This window comes from Vitis vinifera, chromosome 12 (genome assembly GCF_030704535.1).
Source record: "Vitis vinifera cultivar Pinot Noir 40024 chromosome 12, ASM3070453v1".
NCBI lineage: Eukaryota > Viridiplantae > Streptophyta > Magnoliopsida > Vitales > Vitaceae > Vitis > Vitis vinifera.
In genome coordinates, this window is record NC_081816.1 from 5,762,396 (window position 1) to 5,775,093 (window position 12,698).

The 12,698-nt window shown below is 30.1% G+C and overlaps 1 pseudogene; it reads left to right on the forward strand.

Moving 5' to 3' along the window:
• The first annotated feature begins 4,379 nt into the window (after positions 1-4,379).
• Positions 4,380-7,412, forward strand: LOC100249951 (putative pentatricopeptide repeat-containing protein At1g10330; annotated as a pseudogene).
• The last annotated feature ends 5,286 nt before the right edge of the window (positions 7,413-12,698 follow it).

A 12,698-nucleotide genomic window follows, 5' to 3' on the forward strand; every position in this document is an offset into this window, starting at 1 on the left:
ACTGAAATGAAGAAATGATCACAAGCAGTTAAAACTATCCAAAAGTTTATACGGTTGAAAATTGGCGTAAGGTTAAATAGAATAAAAATATTTGAAAAAGTGAGATCAACCTTTTACTTTTTCAACCAAAAAAATATATTAAAATGCATTTTATTTGATATGAGTTTAATTAATATATTTTAAAAAATATAATGACTAAAGAACCTTATTTAACATTTTCATAAATTTAAAAAGTAAGTAATTTAACAATATTGTATGGGTGGAAATAATACATATATACCCTTGTTTAATTGGACGTATTTTCTCTTTTGCTTCTCTTTCTTCTTTGAATTAGATTATTTAGTCATTACTATCAAAATAAGAGTAATTTCTCATATTTCAAAAGCCAAAAGGTAAAACAAATTTCCTTTATAAGTTTTTGTCAAACTTAGGTGGTATTTATTTTTTGGTTAAATAAAAAAGGTCAAAATATTTAGGTTTTTTTATTCGGTTAAAACTATATATTGTTAATTTGTTCATATTTAGCTGTTGTGAGTTTTTAAAATTAGAAATGATGTGAGTGACAAAAAAAAATCATCAACAAGATATTTGAATGCTCATGAATAACGGGGTGGGAGGGGATGGGTGTGGTTCATGGTGGTAACACCTAAGGTTGCCTCTTAGGACATTTGAATGCTTGCCCTTAATTATCTCTTTATTTTTTGCAATATTTCAAGTTTTTCTCCATTCTTAATGCCCTTAATTATCTCTTTATTTTTGCAATATTTCAAGTTTTTCTCCATTCTTTTCATCCTAATTTCATATTTTAGTCATTCCATAAGTTTTTATCAACTTTAGATGCATACACACCTAAGAAAACCATTGATTTTGAAACGGTTTGAGGTTAGCCTTAAAGTAGTCCGAAGTTAAATAGAAGGTTATAAGACGTAAAGAAATATGTCACATCCAATCAATAAAAAATATAACAAAATTGCCAACTAAATCTAACAAATCAACAAGCTCATGTGGGAAGAAATTAGTTCCCTCCTATGATAAAAAGGTCAAGTGTGTAGTTAATCCTATAAGGATTTTTGATATTATCTTTTAGAAAAGAAATTTGGCTTTAAAAATCACCGACAAGGATTAAGATCAAGTGGTATCAGACTTGATTTTTAACAATTGATAAAAAAGCTCAGGTGTGTAGTTAATCCTATATATATGTATGTATAGAGAGATAGAAATCAACCTCCTTGTGCAATTGCAGTTGCCATAGTTATTGTCGTGTAATGAATATTGTTTCATGTGGTTCATCTTTGAAACCCTACAATCACTACCCTGCAAAATGTGAAATGATATTCTATTTTGGTAATGCTTTATCTAAGCATGATAATAATTGACTTGGAGTAAAACATGTAAAAACATTTTCCTATTTGATTTAGGTTGAGGGTTAGTAGACACATCCATTGTTCCTCTCTTCACACCTAGCTACTTTATTGAGAAAAATAAAAAAGAAAGAGCAAGTGTAGGGAGAGAGAAAAATAAATGTATTTAACATCATCCCAAGTCATTAATATATATAATTGATAAAAAAAAATTGAATTACCTTCAAAGATACCCAAGAATCCTAATTTGATTGCTTCATTGACAAGTTTTTTGTGCCAAGTTATGGATGAAATAAGATATAAAAATAATTTATTGACTTAGGATATATATATTTTTTTCTTTCACTTTTTTTTTTCTTCTATTTTTCCTCTTTATTTTCTTTTCCTCTCAGTTTTCCTCAAATTTTTGTGAGAGCCAAACATGGCATTAATATTTTGATACCTTAGACCTTGAATTTTAGGCACTAGTGACTTTCATGGTAAAAAGGAGACAAAGAAAATTTAGGCAACAATACTAACTTAGAAATATATGTGCCCAAAAACATTTCTTCTTAAGGCCAATGTTTTATTTGTGGAGTCTCTTGCCCTTTCTCTAGCTTGATGATCAGAGGTTTTGTGGTCGATGGGGGCAGGAGGTCTCACCTTGAATTGTGTGATTGCAAAGACTGATTAATTGAGCCAAATCCAAGGAAAGAGAGAGAGCCAAAAAAAGAATCATAGTATTAAGCCAAAACATTGAACTAAAAGAAAGTTTTAGAATGCAATAACTTCATATTTGTGTTACAAACCGGGCTCGGTTTGATTGTTGAGAAAATGGGAGGAAAACACAGGAAAGACAGTTTTGAATCCTATGTTGTCAATATTAACAGGGTTGTAGGCTCCAATTGGCAGTTTAGACAATCTAGGAGACAAAAGAAAAGCATGTTCAAATCTATGTGGTACCTGTTTTCTCTATTTTATTTTATTTTTTTAAAATAGTAACTTTTATAAAAGATATAATAATTCTTAAAGGTTTATGGAAAGCAATGATTTTAAAAAGTCTAAAAAAAATTGAAATATAAAATCTTTTTATGACCTTAAATTTAAAAATTCTTAAAAGTGATTTTTAACTATATAAATTAAATACATATTTTTTATACAAAATATTATAGGTGACAAAGTTTGATACGATTCATTAATACAATACGAACCCAACAGATTTTTCATTGGTTTGGATCAAATTTGAATTGATTTGTTAAACCCATTTAATAAATAGGTAATTTTTGGATTAACTTGCATAATATGAATTTGTTCCATTTAATAATCTTGCTATTAATTTAATAATATTTTAAAACTATTTAGCTTATATTTGATTTATTTTAAATAAATAGATCAATTGAGTCATAAATATATTTGATTGAAATATTAATCATATAGACATATAGATAACTTAACTCAATCTAATTATTAAATAGGTTAAATGGGTTGTTAAACTTGTTACCTATTTAATTATTAGGTAGTATTTAAGTTTATGTTTTTAATATGATTATTATTTATATCGAGTTTGGGTTGAGTTATATATTAAAATACTTAAGTTTTGACACGATATGAACATGACCCACCAACACAAATTACCACCCCCTACAAAATATTTTACTTTTATATATAAAAGTTTTTAGGACTTTAAAATAATAAAATATAAAATTTATCCAAACTAATACCAAAATTTTCATGCAAGCGAAAATAAAATGATCTAATCAACCATTACTAAGACAACTATTTGGTAGAACAAAATCAACAAACACATAGTTATTTCCATTCTTGTTTTTAAGCAACTAAAAAGCAAACAATTTTTAACATATTTTTGAAAAAAAAAAAAAAAAACTAAAGCCAAATAATCCGTTAAGTTAAAGAATAGGAAAAAAAGAAAGAAAATTTAAAAATTCTGGAATTGCACTATATTTTGCCTCTAGAAGGTAATTAAAACAAAAGACCAATGTTAATAGATTTGTTTAAAAAAAAAAATAAAGAAGAAGAAAACACTAAAACCAAATCTTCCCGTATGGTTAGAATAGAGAAAATGGAAGAAAATTTAAAATTTGGAATTGCAGAGACAACTTCAACAAATTTATAAAATATAGGAAACACTAAAACGAAATATTCCATTTGGTTAGTGAATGAAGGAAAATAAAGAAAATTTAAAAATCTGGATTTAACAGAGGTGAGTTTTTTGGTTCTTTAATTTATATTATATTATTATTAAGGAATATTTGGTTAAAATGGGCAAAAGAAGCCCTCATAATTAACCATTTTTATACCAAATTACCCTCAAACCATCACCTATTAATACAACAACATTATTTCATTCCAAATTCAAAGCAATGCCTATTGTACCTTCTTAAAATTCAGTTAAATGTCAATGGACACATACATTAATACATCCAGACACTTCTCATCGATTTTCATAACCCTACCATACAAAAATGGGATATATATTTAAAATGGATGTCAAAGAAGGGTTAAAGTCAAATAATATTTTTCACAATATACATGCTATATATAGAAATGCGGTATAATTAATTCTTGACATCTGGTAGGCAAAGAATATTTCAAAAAACTTCAAAACAAATATGTATGAAATAAAGAGATCCCAACATCCCAAGTAAATAATTGTTATAATGGATGCAAATTTTGGACTATTAGTTAATATCAACAATGGGTTTAAAAAAGTATCTAAAAATATCAAATTTAAATATTTGTACCTGTGGTATACGAGATGTTGCTTAGTCAATTAGTTATGAAATAACATTAACTCTATGCGTATTATCAATATCTCTACATGCGATTCATTGAGACATAAACTTTTCCCTTGTTTTTTTTGAGAAGATATGAGAAACATACTCAATATCATTTGATTGAATAGTTGACCTAACTCCTTATTGGTTGAAAAAACCCTTCACTTTAATTAATACTTTTTAGGGATTCAATTTGGAAGGAGCAAGGTCGGGCATAAGTTAAATGTTAGAAGGATTAAAATCAATGGGTGCTGGAGCTGCTACAATTGCTTTAGCCACAACTTTTCCCACCCATGCTGACTTTATTAAGGTAATCCAAAAGAGTTTAGAAGTCATCTCTAAACCATAAAAAGATAAAATCAATCAATTGATATTGATTTTGATAGCTAACTAAATTTTGGATTGTTTGATCAAGTAAGGGAAACATGATAGAATTCATAACTGTCTTGATGTTATGTTTTTTTCTTTTTAATTTAATTCAAATCTTTTTTTTCACTATATGTAATTTATACCTAGCTTCTTTTTTAAGTTTAAGCTCTCTCAAGGGACAAAATTAGTTGCAAGAGTTTCTTTCATTTTTTTTTTCTTCTTTAATAATGTCAAATCCTCCATTTGAGTTCTTTCATGTTTTTTTTTTCCTTTTTCAAGATTGTTACATGTTCCATTTTTTTTTAAAAAATTTCGTTGAGGTTTTTTGTAGTTATTTTTTATTGCAATTTTTTTTTATTTACATTTGTTTTTTAGTTGGGTTTTTTTTCGTAGCTTTTTATTTTTTGCATTATTTTTTTTTGTTAGGGTTTGTAGTTGTTTCTGTTGGGGTTTTTCTAGTGTTGTTTTTTATTAGAGTTTTCTATATATATATATATTGTGATTTTTTACAATTTCATTTAAACTTCTAAGATGTTTTTGGCTAGAGGTTTTTATAGTTGTTTTTTTGCATTTATTTTTTGTTGGCGATTTTGTTTTTGTTTTTTGTTAGGATTTTGGCAGGAGTTTTTTTGTAGTTTTTTTTAATTTTTTTTATGGGGTTTTTCTTGTAGTTGAGTTTTTATTAGGTTTTGAACATGAGATCAAATAAATGAATATTCTAATTAAGATTTATTGATAAAATGAAAATTAATGTTATTTAAGTTCTTTTTAAATGAAACTTAATCGTAGTACAATTTAGGTTATAATAATCAATTAGTTCTTTGTAGATGAAAGGGAAACTTAACCTTAATTAAGTTCTTTCTAAATGAAACTTAACTATAGTATAATTTAGATTATCATTATAATAGAGAACTAACCTTATTTAGGTTTTTTTGTAGACTTAATTATGTTGTAGTTCAATTGAACACCCTCAATGAAAAATTTATCTTCGTAAGAAAAGCAAACTAAAAAGATAAATATATTAAAAAAAATGATGAAATGCATAAAGTAAAAACAAAAAGTGGGAAGGTGATGTTTTTGGAGCAGTGTAGTTCAGATGAACACTTTGAACAAAAATGAAAACAAGTTGTTTAAGAGATAAAACAATAGATAGAGCATTATGAGAGGAGAAAGAATTTTCTCAAAGTGTCATGAAGGGAAATAAAAATAAACAAATTTAAAACATAATAGATGGCAACAAGTACTATTGTTGGTTGGATGAATTGTAACAGGTAAAGGAACAGTGGCTTGCCCATCTCTACAACTCCTTGATCAGAGGCTATCTCAACTTTGTGGAGCCTCACAAGACTCTTTTAATCTTCACCCACATGCTTGCCCATCAAGCTCGACCTAACAACCTCACCTTCCCTTCTATCATAAAGAAAGCTGCCTCTTGCTTACCCTCTTTAGCTTTCATGATAGGCACACCCCTTCACACCCATGTCATCAAGCGCGGGTTATGGCATGATCTATTTATACAGACGTCATTGGTTGTGTTGTATGCCCGACTTTGCAAGGTTTCTGATGCTTGTCCTGTGTTTGAGGAAATTTCCAGACCATGTGTTGTGTCTTCCAATGCAATGCTTGATGCCCTAGGCAAGAATGGGGATATGGGGTCCGCTCTTTCTCTTTGAGAGCATGCCTGAAAGAGATGTGGTTTCATGGACTAGTATCATTAATGGTTTTGGGAGGAATAGGTGCTTTGAGGAGGCAATTCAGTTTTTTGTGAAGATGATGGGGCATGAGGATGTGAGAAGTTGTTTAGTAAAACCAAATGAAGCTACATTTGTTAGTGTTCTGTCTTCATGTACTAATTTAGATGGGGTTGGAGCTTTGCATCAGGGAAAACAAATACATGGGTATATTATTAGGAATGAGGTTGAATTTACTGTGTTTATGGGTACAGCATTGATAGCTCTTTATGGGAAGACGGGGTGTTTGGAAAATGTGATGAAAATTTTTAATGGAATGGTGGTTAAAGGGGTCTGCACTTGGAATGCAATGATTTCTTCGCTGGCTTGTAATGGCAGAGAGAAGCAGGCCTTGGACTTGTTTGAGAAGATGAAGATGAAAGGGCTGTGCCCAGATGAAGTTACCTTTGTTGCTGTTATTACTGCTTGTGCTCGTTCCAAATTTGTGGTGTTAGGTTTGGGATTTTTCCAGTCAATGAGGTGCGACTTTGGGGTTGTTCCAAGGATGATGCACTATGGATGCGTGGTTGATCTTTTGGGCAGGGCTGGGCTATTGGAGGAGGCAACTGAGTTTATCAAAAGCATGCCTTTTGAGCCTGATGCCACTGTTCTGGGGGCTCTTTTGGGTGCTTGTAAGGTTCATGGAGCCATTGAGTTGGGAAATGAAGTGGGTAGAAGGCTGTTGGAATTCCAGCCGCATCATTGTGGTCGATATGTGACATTGTCAAATATTTATGCAGGGGGAGAGATATGGGGCCATGCTGCTGATTGGAGGAAAGCAATGACAGAGGCTGGAATTAGTAAAATTCCAGCCTATAGTATGATTGATGTGATGTAAACATTTAGTGCCAGTCTCTTCCCCAACTTCGGGCATTTCAGGAAGCATTAAGTCTCAGTTCTAGAGCATTAAGACAACAATTTGGCTTGAGAAAATTCGGAGATGGACTATAAAGAGATTTTGATCAAAGATGCTTCAATTTCATGGTTGTGTAGTGTCTGATTCTTGTTAAGGGGGGAAACGAACTGAAGTGCTAGCAAGAAGGATGAGCTCAAGATGACTTATTATGTGCTAGTGAAGTTGCAGGCTTTCATCAACTTTAGTCCACTTGATGATTGATGGCAATTAGGTGACCCTTATTACCATTCCTTTGATGGCATTCAGCCTGCTATTTCAGCTACTTTAGTAGTTATAAAAATCTTAATCATTTGATATTTTGATAATCAAGATCAATCCACTGTTGTGCACTAGTCAATTTGAATTTGATTATCCCTTTGCTTGCATCACAGTAATTTTCAAATGGAAAGCATACAATCCAACATTTAGTTAGTTCCATTGCCCCAAAGAGATATTCTATAAATTTGATTTTCATCACCTGTTAAAGTCTCAACTATTAATTTAATTTAGCTATTGGGAGCATCTTCTCAGCATAGTTAGAGTTTACTAGTTTAGTTGAAAAGAGTGGTATGATGATGAATTGGTGATCAAACCCTAATATGACAGTTGACTATCCGGCTAACAAGCTAGTTTGCTATGTATCTGATGACGGCTGTTCGCCTCTCAGCTTCTAGGCTCTCCTTGAAGCATTAATGAATTTTGCTAAGCTTTCGGTTCCTTTCTGAAAGAAGTATGGTATTCGCACTAGAGCTAGTGCGCTATTCTGGTGAGCTTCAATCATTCAGTGATAATTCAGTGGAGTTTCTACAAGAATAGAGAAAGATGAAAGTGATTGAAAGTCGGAACAATTTTTTATCTTTTCTACTTTTGATTCCAATTGGTAAAATGCAGATGATTCTGCACTAAGAATTTTCTTTTCCTTTAATATTTTGAGACCTCAGACCTTGAATTTCAGTCACCAGTGACTTTCACGGGAAAAAACATTTCTTCTCGGCTTTAAAAGCATACAATTATAAGGTTAATGTTTGTTTTATTTGTGGACCCTTTCTCTAGGTTGATCGTCAGAGGTTCCGTGGCCGATAGCCGCCGGAGTTCTCACCTTGAATTATGTGATTGCAGAGTCTGATTCATCGAGCCAAATCTAAGGACATACCAAAACATTGGACTAAAAGAAAGTTTTAGAATGTAAGAACTTTATTTTTTTGTGTTACAAACTGGACTCATTTGGTTGCTGAGAAAATGGGAGGAAAACACGTGTGAGATTGAATCTTGTTAGAGTTTGTCGACCCAAAAAGCTTGCAATGTGAATTATAATTATGAGATTTTTTGGAGTGTATTTTTTAGGGTTATGATGATTATGCTTCTATTGTAGTTGTTCGCATCTCTTCCTTCTTGTATCAATCTTTTGATATGGTGGATTTCCTTCTCCTTTATCCATAGGTTTTCTCGTTTAGAGTTTTTCACGTAAATTTGTATGTTCTTATTCTATTTTTTTATTACCTATTTTTGTTATTATGTAACAAATCCTATGCTATAAATATTAAGAGTTGTATGCTCCAATTTGCAGCTGAGATAATGTAGGAAACAAAAGAAAAGCATGTTCAAATGTAAGCATGCATATAACTCCTGTTTTTTGTTTTTCAAAATAAAAAATAGTAATTTTTATAAAAGATATAATAATTCTTAAAGGCTTATAAGAAAGCATAAGCCACGGTTCTTTCCACTTTCTTTTTTTTTTTTTTTTTTTTTTTTTTTTAAAGCAACTCGAAGTCTAGAAACCAAGGTACCTGCAAAACATTTCCAAGAAAGAGTAAAAAACAATTTTTAGCATAACTATGAAAAAAAAAAAAAAAAACCAAATATTCCGTGTGGTTAATGAATAGGGGAAAAGGAAGGAAATTTGAAAATTTGATTTAAAATTCTGGAATTGCAAAATATTTTGCTTTTAAAAGAAAAAACAAAAGAATAATAGATTTGTAAAAAATAAAAATAAAAAGAAAACACTAAAACCAAATCTTCACTATGGTTAGTGAATAGAGAAAAAGGAAGAAAATTTAAGATTATGTTTAATAATTTTTTGGAATATAGTTCTAAAAAATAGCTTTTGAAAAATTTTCCCTATTGATTTGGAGAATAAAAATTTATTTGAGAATATGAAATTTTAGCCCTTTTTTTAAATTTTAATTATTAAATGTATTTTTTATTTTTATTTTTAATTTTGAAGAACAAAAAACTGTTTTAAATATGCCATCAAATTTGGTGGTTGATGGCTGAAAAAAATTTAAAATAATAATAATAATAAATTTCATCCACACATAAGCAATTTGTAATTAGTCCAAATGGTAAGTCATGACATTGACTATCAGGTAATTATGATCTTATTAAGCTATTATATTATATGATCTCTCAACCTTGAAATGAGACTAAGTTTGTTTTAAAGTATGTAGTGACTTTGATCTACGAGTTATATTCTAGTTGGTCATATATTCCCTATGAATTAAGTTATTATTAATGGTGGTTGGTGACAATAGGTATTCTCAATATAGGTACCATGATATCTCATGAGATTGAAACAATGTGTCCTATTAGGTGATCCTAAGGACATGCATTCAAGAAATCTATGGTTGTAGTAGTTATATGGTTGAAACTTGACATATTCTCTTTGTGAGTTAGAGTATGTCAATTGATTATACAGTCTAAGGACTTGAGACTAAGGATTGTAAACGTAATCTTGAAAGGTTGATAACATTCATCTTATTAGATTATATGCACCAGTTCATGAGAAGACTATAGATAGTAGGTCATAGACTTGGGCACTTGTATTATATTGTAATATACACAAGATACAAGAGTGTAGTTGACCTTCTATTGTGGGACGTTGAGTTAACTTCCGAATTAGATTTTGAGGGAGCTAGTATTTGTTTATGGATCTCAGTAGTCTCTACTTGAACTTATATTTCTTGATGACATAATTTATGAGGGTTAGTTGAAATTTTTATTCACATGTGTGTATAAAAGCATTTTGGTAAATACACAATGTTGCACAATAACTTGTGAATGGTCTCTTTAGACTGAGCTAATTGATTAATTGAAGCTTAATATTAATTAATCAATTAGAACCTAAGTATGTTAGTTTAAGTGACACATTAATATGTACTTGACTATATGAGCAAAAAAAGCTCCAATAGTCAAGTCACTTAAGTCTTAATAGAAGTTCATATAAACCTTTTTGGGTGGTAGGGCTTCCTTTTTGTTTTCTTATTCACTCCAAAGAGTTGAGAGCTCTAGACATAAATCCTTTGAGAGGATTCCATCCCTTAGTGCTTAGATTCAAGGAGAAAAAAACATTGTGGTGGAAGATCTTTAGGTTTGTGAAGTCTACCATGATTTCAACACTTCTTCACCTATTGGATCTAATATGAGAATATCTAAATCTAAGGTAACACACTAATCTTCTTGATCCAAAAGTTTTAAATGTCCACTTACTTTTGTTGCTAGGATCTAGAGAGCAGGAAGATTTGCATGAAACCTAACGGTTTAAGGATAGGGAATTAATGGAGTGATCTAAGCATGGCTACAACAACAAAACTCAAATAGAACACTACAACAAGGAGAACAAGACTGTAAAACTGCCACTGTTGCTGATGGGATGAACTGCAATAAACAGAGGAGTAGAGTGGCTTGGATGTAGTCAGATGTAAAACACAATGATGGGTGGTCTAAAGCATGGGACCAGTGGGCAATGGAGTAGAGGATGGAACAATTTTTTCTATCTTAGATTCTGAGGATTGGGGTGGGGAGGATGGGCTTGGAGGCTTTTATAGGGAGAGTTTTAATGAGACTCCTATAAAAGCTAAATGTCTAAAACTAATTTACTTAAATTAATTAATTTAAATAACACGTTTTCATCTACTCATTCCACTCCACTAACATGTTCTTGAGACTTGGTTCAAGACTCTTAACATTCTTAAGATTTGGTTTGAGACTCCAACTGAGGAGAACCTAGTAAAAAACTTACAAAAAGAATTAATTTTAACTTCGTAAAAGGAAGTTGGAATTGGGAATGTATGCGGGAAGTTGGATAGACAACACTTATTAAGGTTTTCCGAATTCGACTACCTAAGATTCTACTGGATGGACTTGGGCCCCTTGGACATGCAAAGCTTCTACTTCCTTTTCCACAAGTTCAAGAGGCTTAAAAAGCTGTACTCCTACTTCAGTATAGGATTGTTCACGTTAGCTTATGCACTCCTATATATACACCCACATGTACTTTTCGAACACTTTTTTCTCCTTAAAATTAATTAGAATATTTTGTATAAAAAGTATAGATTCACCTTATCTACTTAAAATTTTCAAAAATTTTCAAAATTTGAGGTAGTAAATATTTTTAGATATTTCTTTTTTTTTTCGCACGGTTTTTAAAATCATTGTTTTTTTTAATGTAAGTCTCAAAGAACTCTTATATTTTATGTAAAAATTACTATTATTTTTTATTTTAAAAATAAAAAACAAGAAGTATATCCAAATGGATACTAAATTTAATATTGACTTTTATTAAATATGAAGTGATGATTTTCACTATTTTTACTTTCAAAGGATCTATTCAGTAGTGATTGTGTTAAAAAGGTTTTTAGTTTGTAGTGATTTTATTAGTAAAACTTGTATAAAAAAAAAATACTATTAGGGAAACTTAAAGTCTATTTGAGAACTGTTTTTAAAAATAAAGAATTGTTTTTCAAACTTGAAAACACATTTGATAATTTTTGACAAAAAATGGTCTTTTGAAAACATGTTATGAAAAAAAGGTGTTTTTTGAAAACATATTTTAATTATTTTAAGTTGTTTTAACTTATTTTCTCGAGATTATTTTTAAAAAAGAATTATACAAATATGAAGAATAATTTTTTTTAATAAAATATTTGGAAACATAAAAAACACTATCAGAATATTCTAAGTTTCTAGATAGACTTTTGTTTAAAATAACATCAAAGCCTAGTTTCGAAAACCATTCTCAAAAATGGTTTTTGAAAATTATTTTTGAAAACATTCATCTTTAGTATCTGAAAATAAACGAAAAAAAAGTCTTCAATGGTATTTGGCAATTTATATAATAAAAAGTGATTTTTAGAAGAAACATCAATTAAGTCTTCTCTAGATTTTTAACTGAAAATAATCTTTTAAACTTAGTCAAACACTTATTTTTAGAAAGGAAATTACGTCTACTTGATCCATACGAGTCACTCCCAAACAAACTTCAAGTTATTTTGCACTTCAAATAATACTATTGAGTCGTTGTGTTACCACAGGACCTTCAAACATATAACATTATCAGAAATATTATTTTTTCAGTGGTAGAGAGAAATCTCCCAAACCATGCAGTGTATGTTGAATAAAATCCATGTGCATAAGACAAGACACAATTATATTGTAGTAGTAATAATAGTAATATTCTTGTGTAGGGGTCATATGCGTTCAATGAAAAAAATCAAAAGGAAAATCGCTTGAAGGAAAGAATAAGTCCTGAATTTCATATATGCAGCCGACTCAGAGTGCATGAAAAATATAT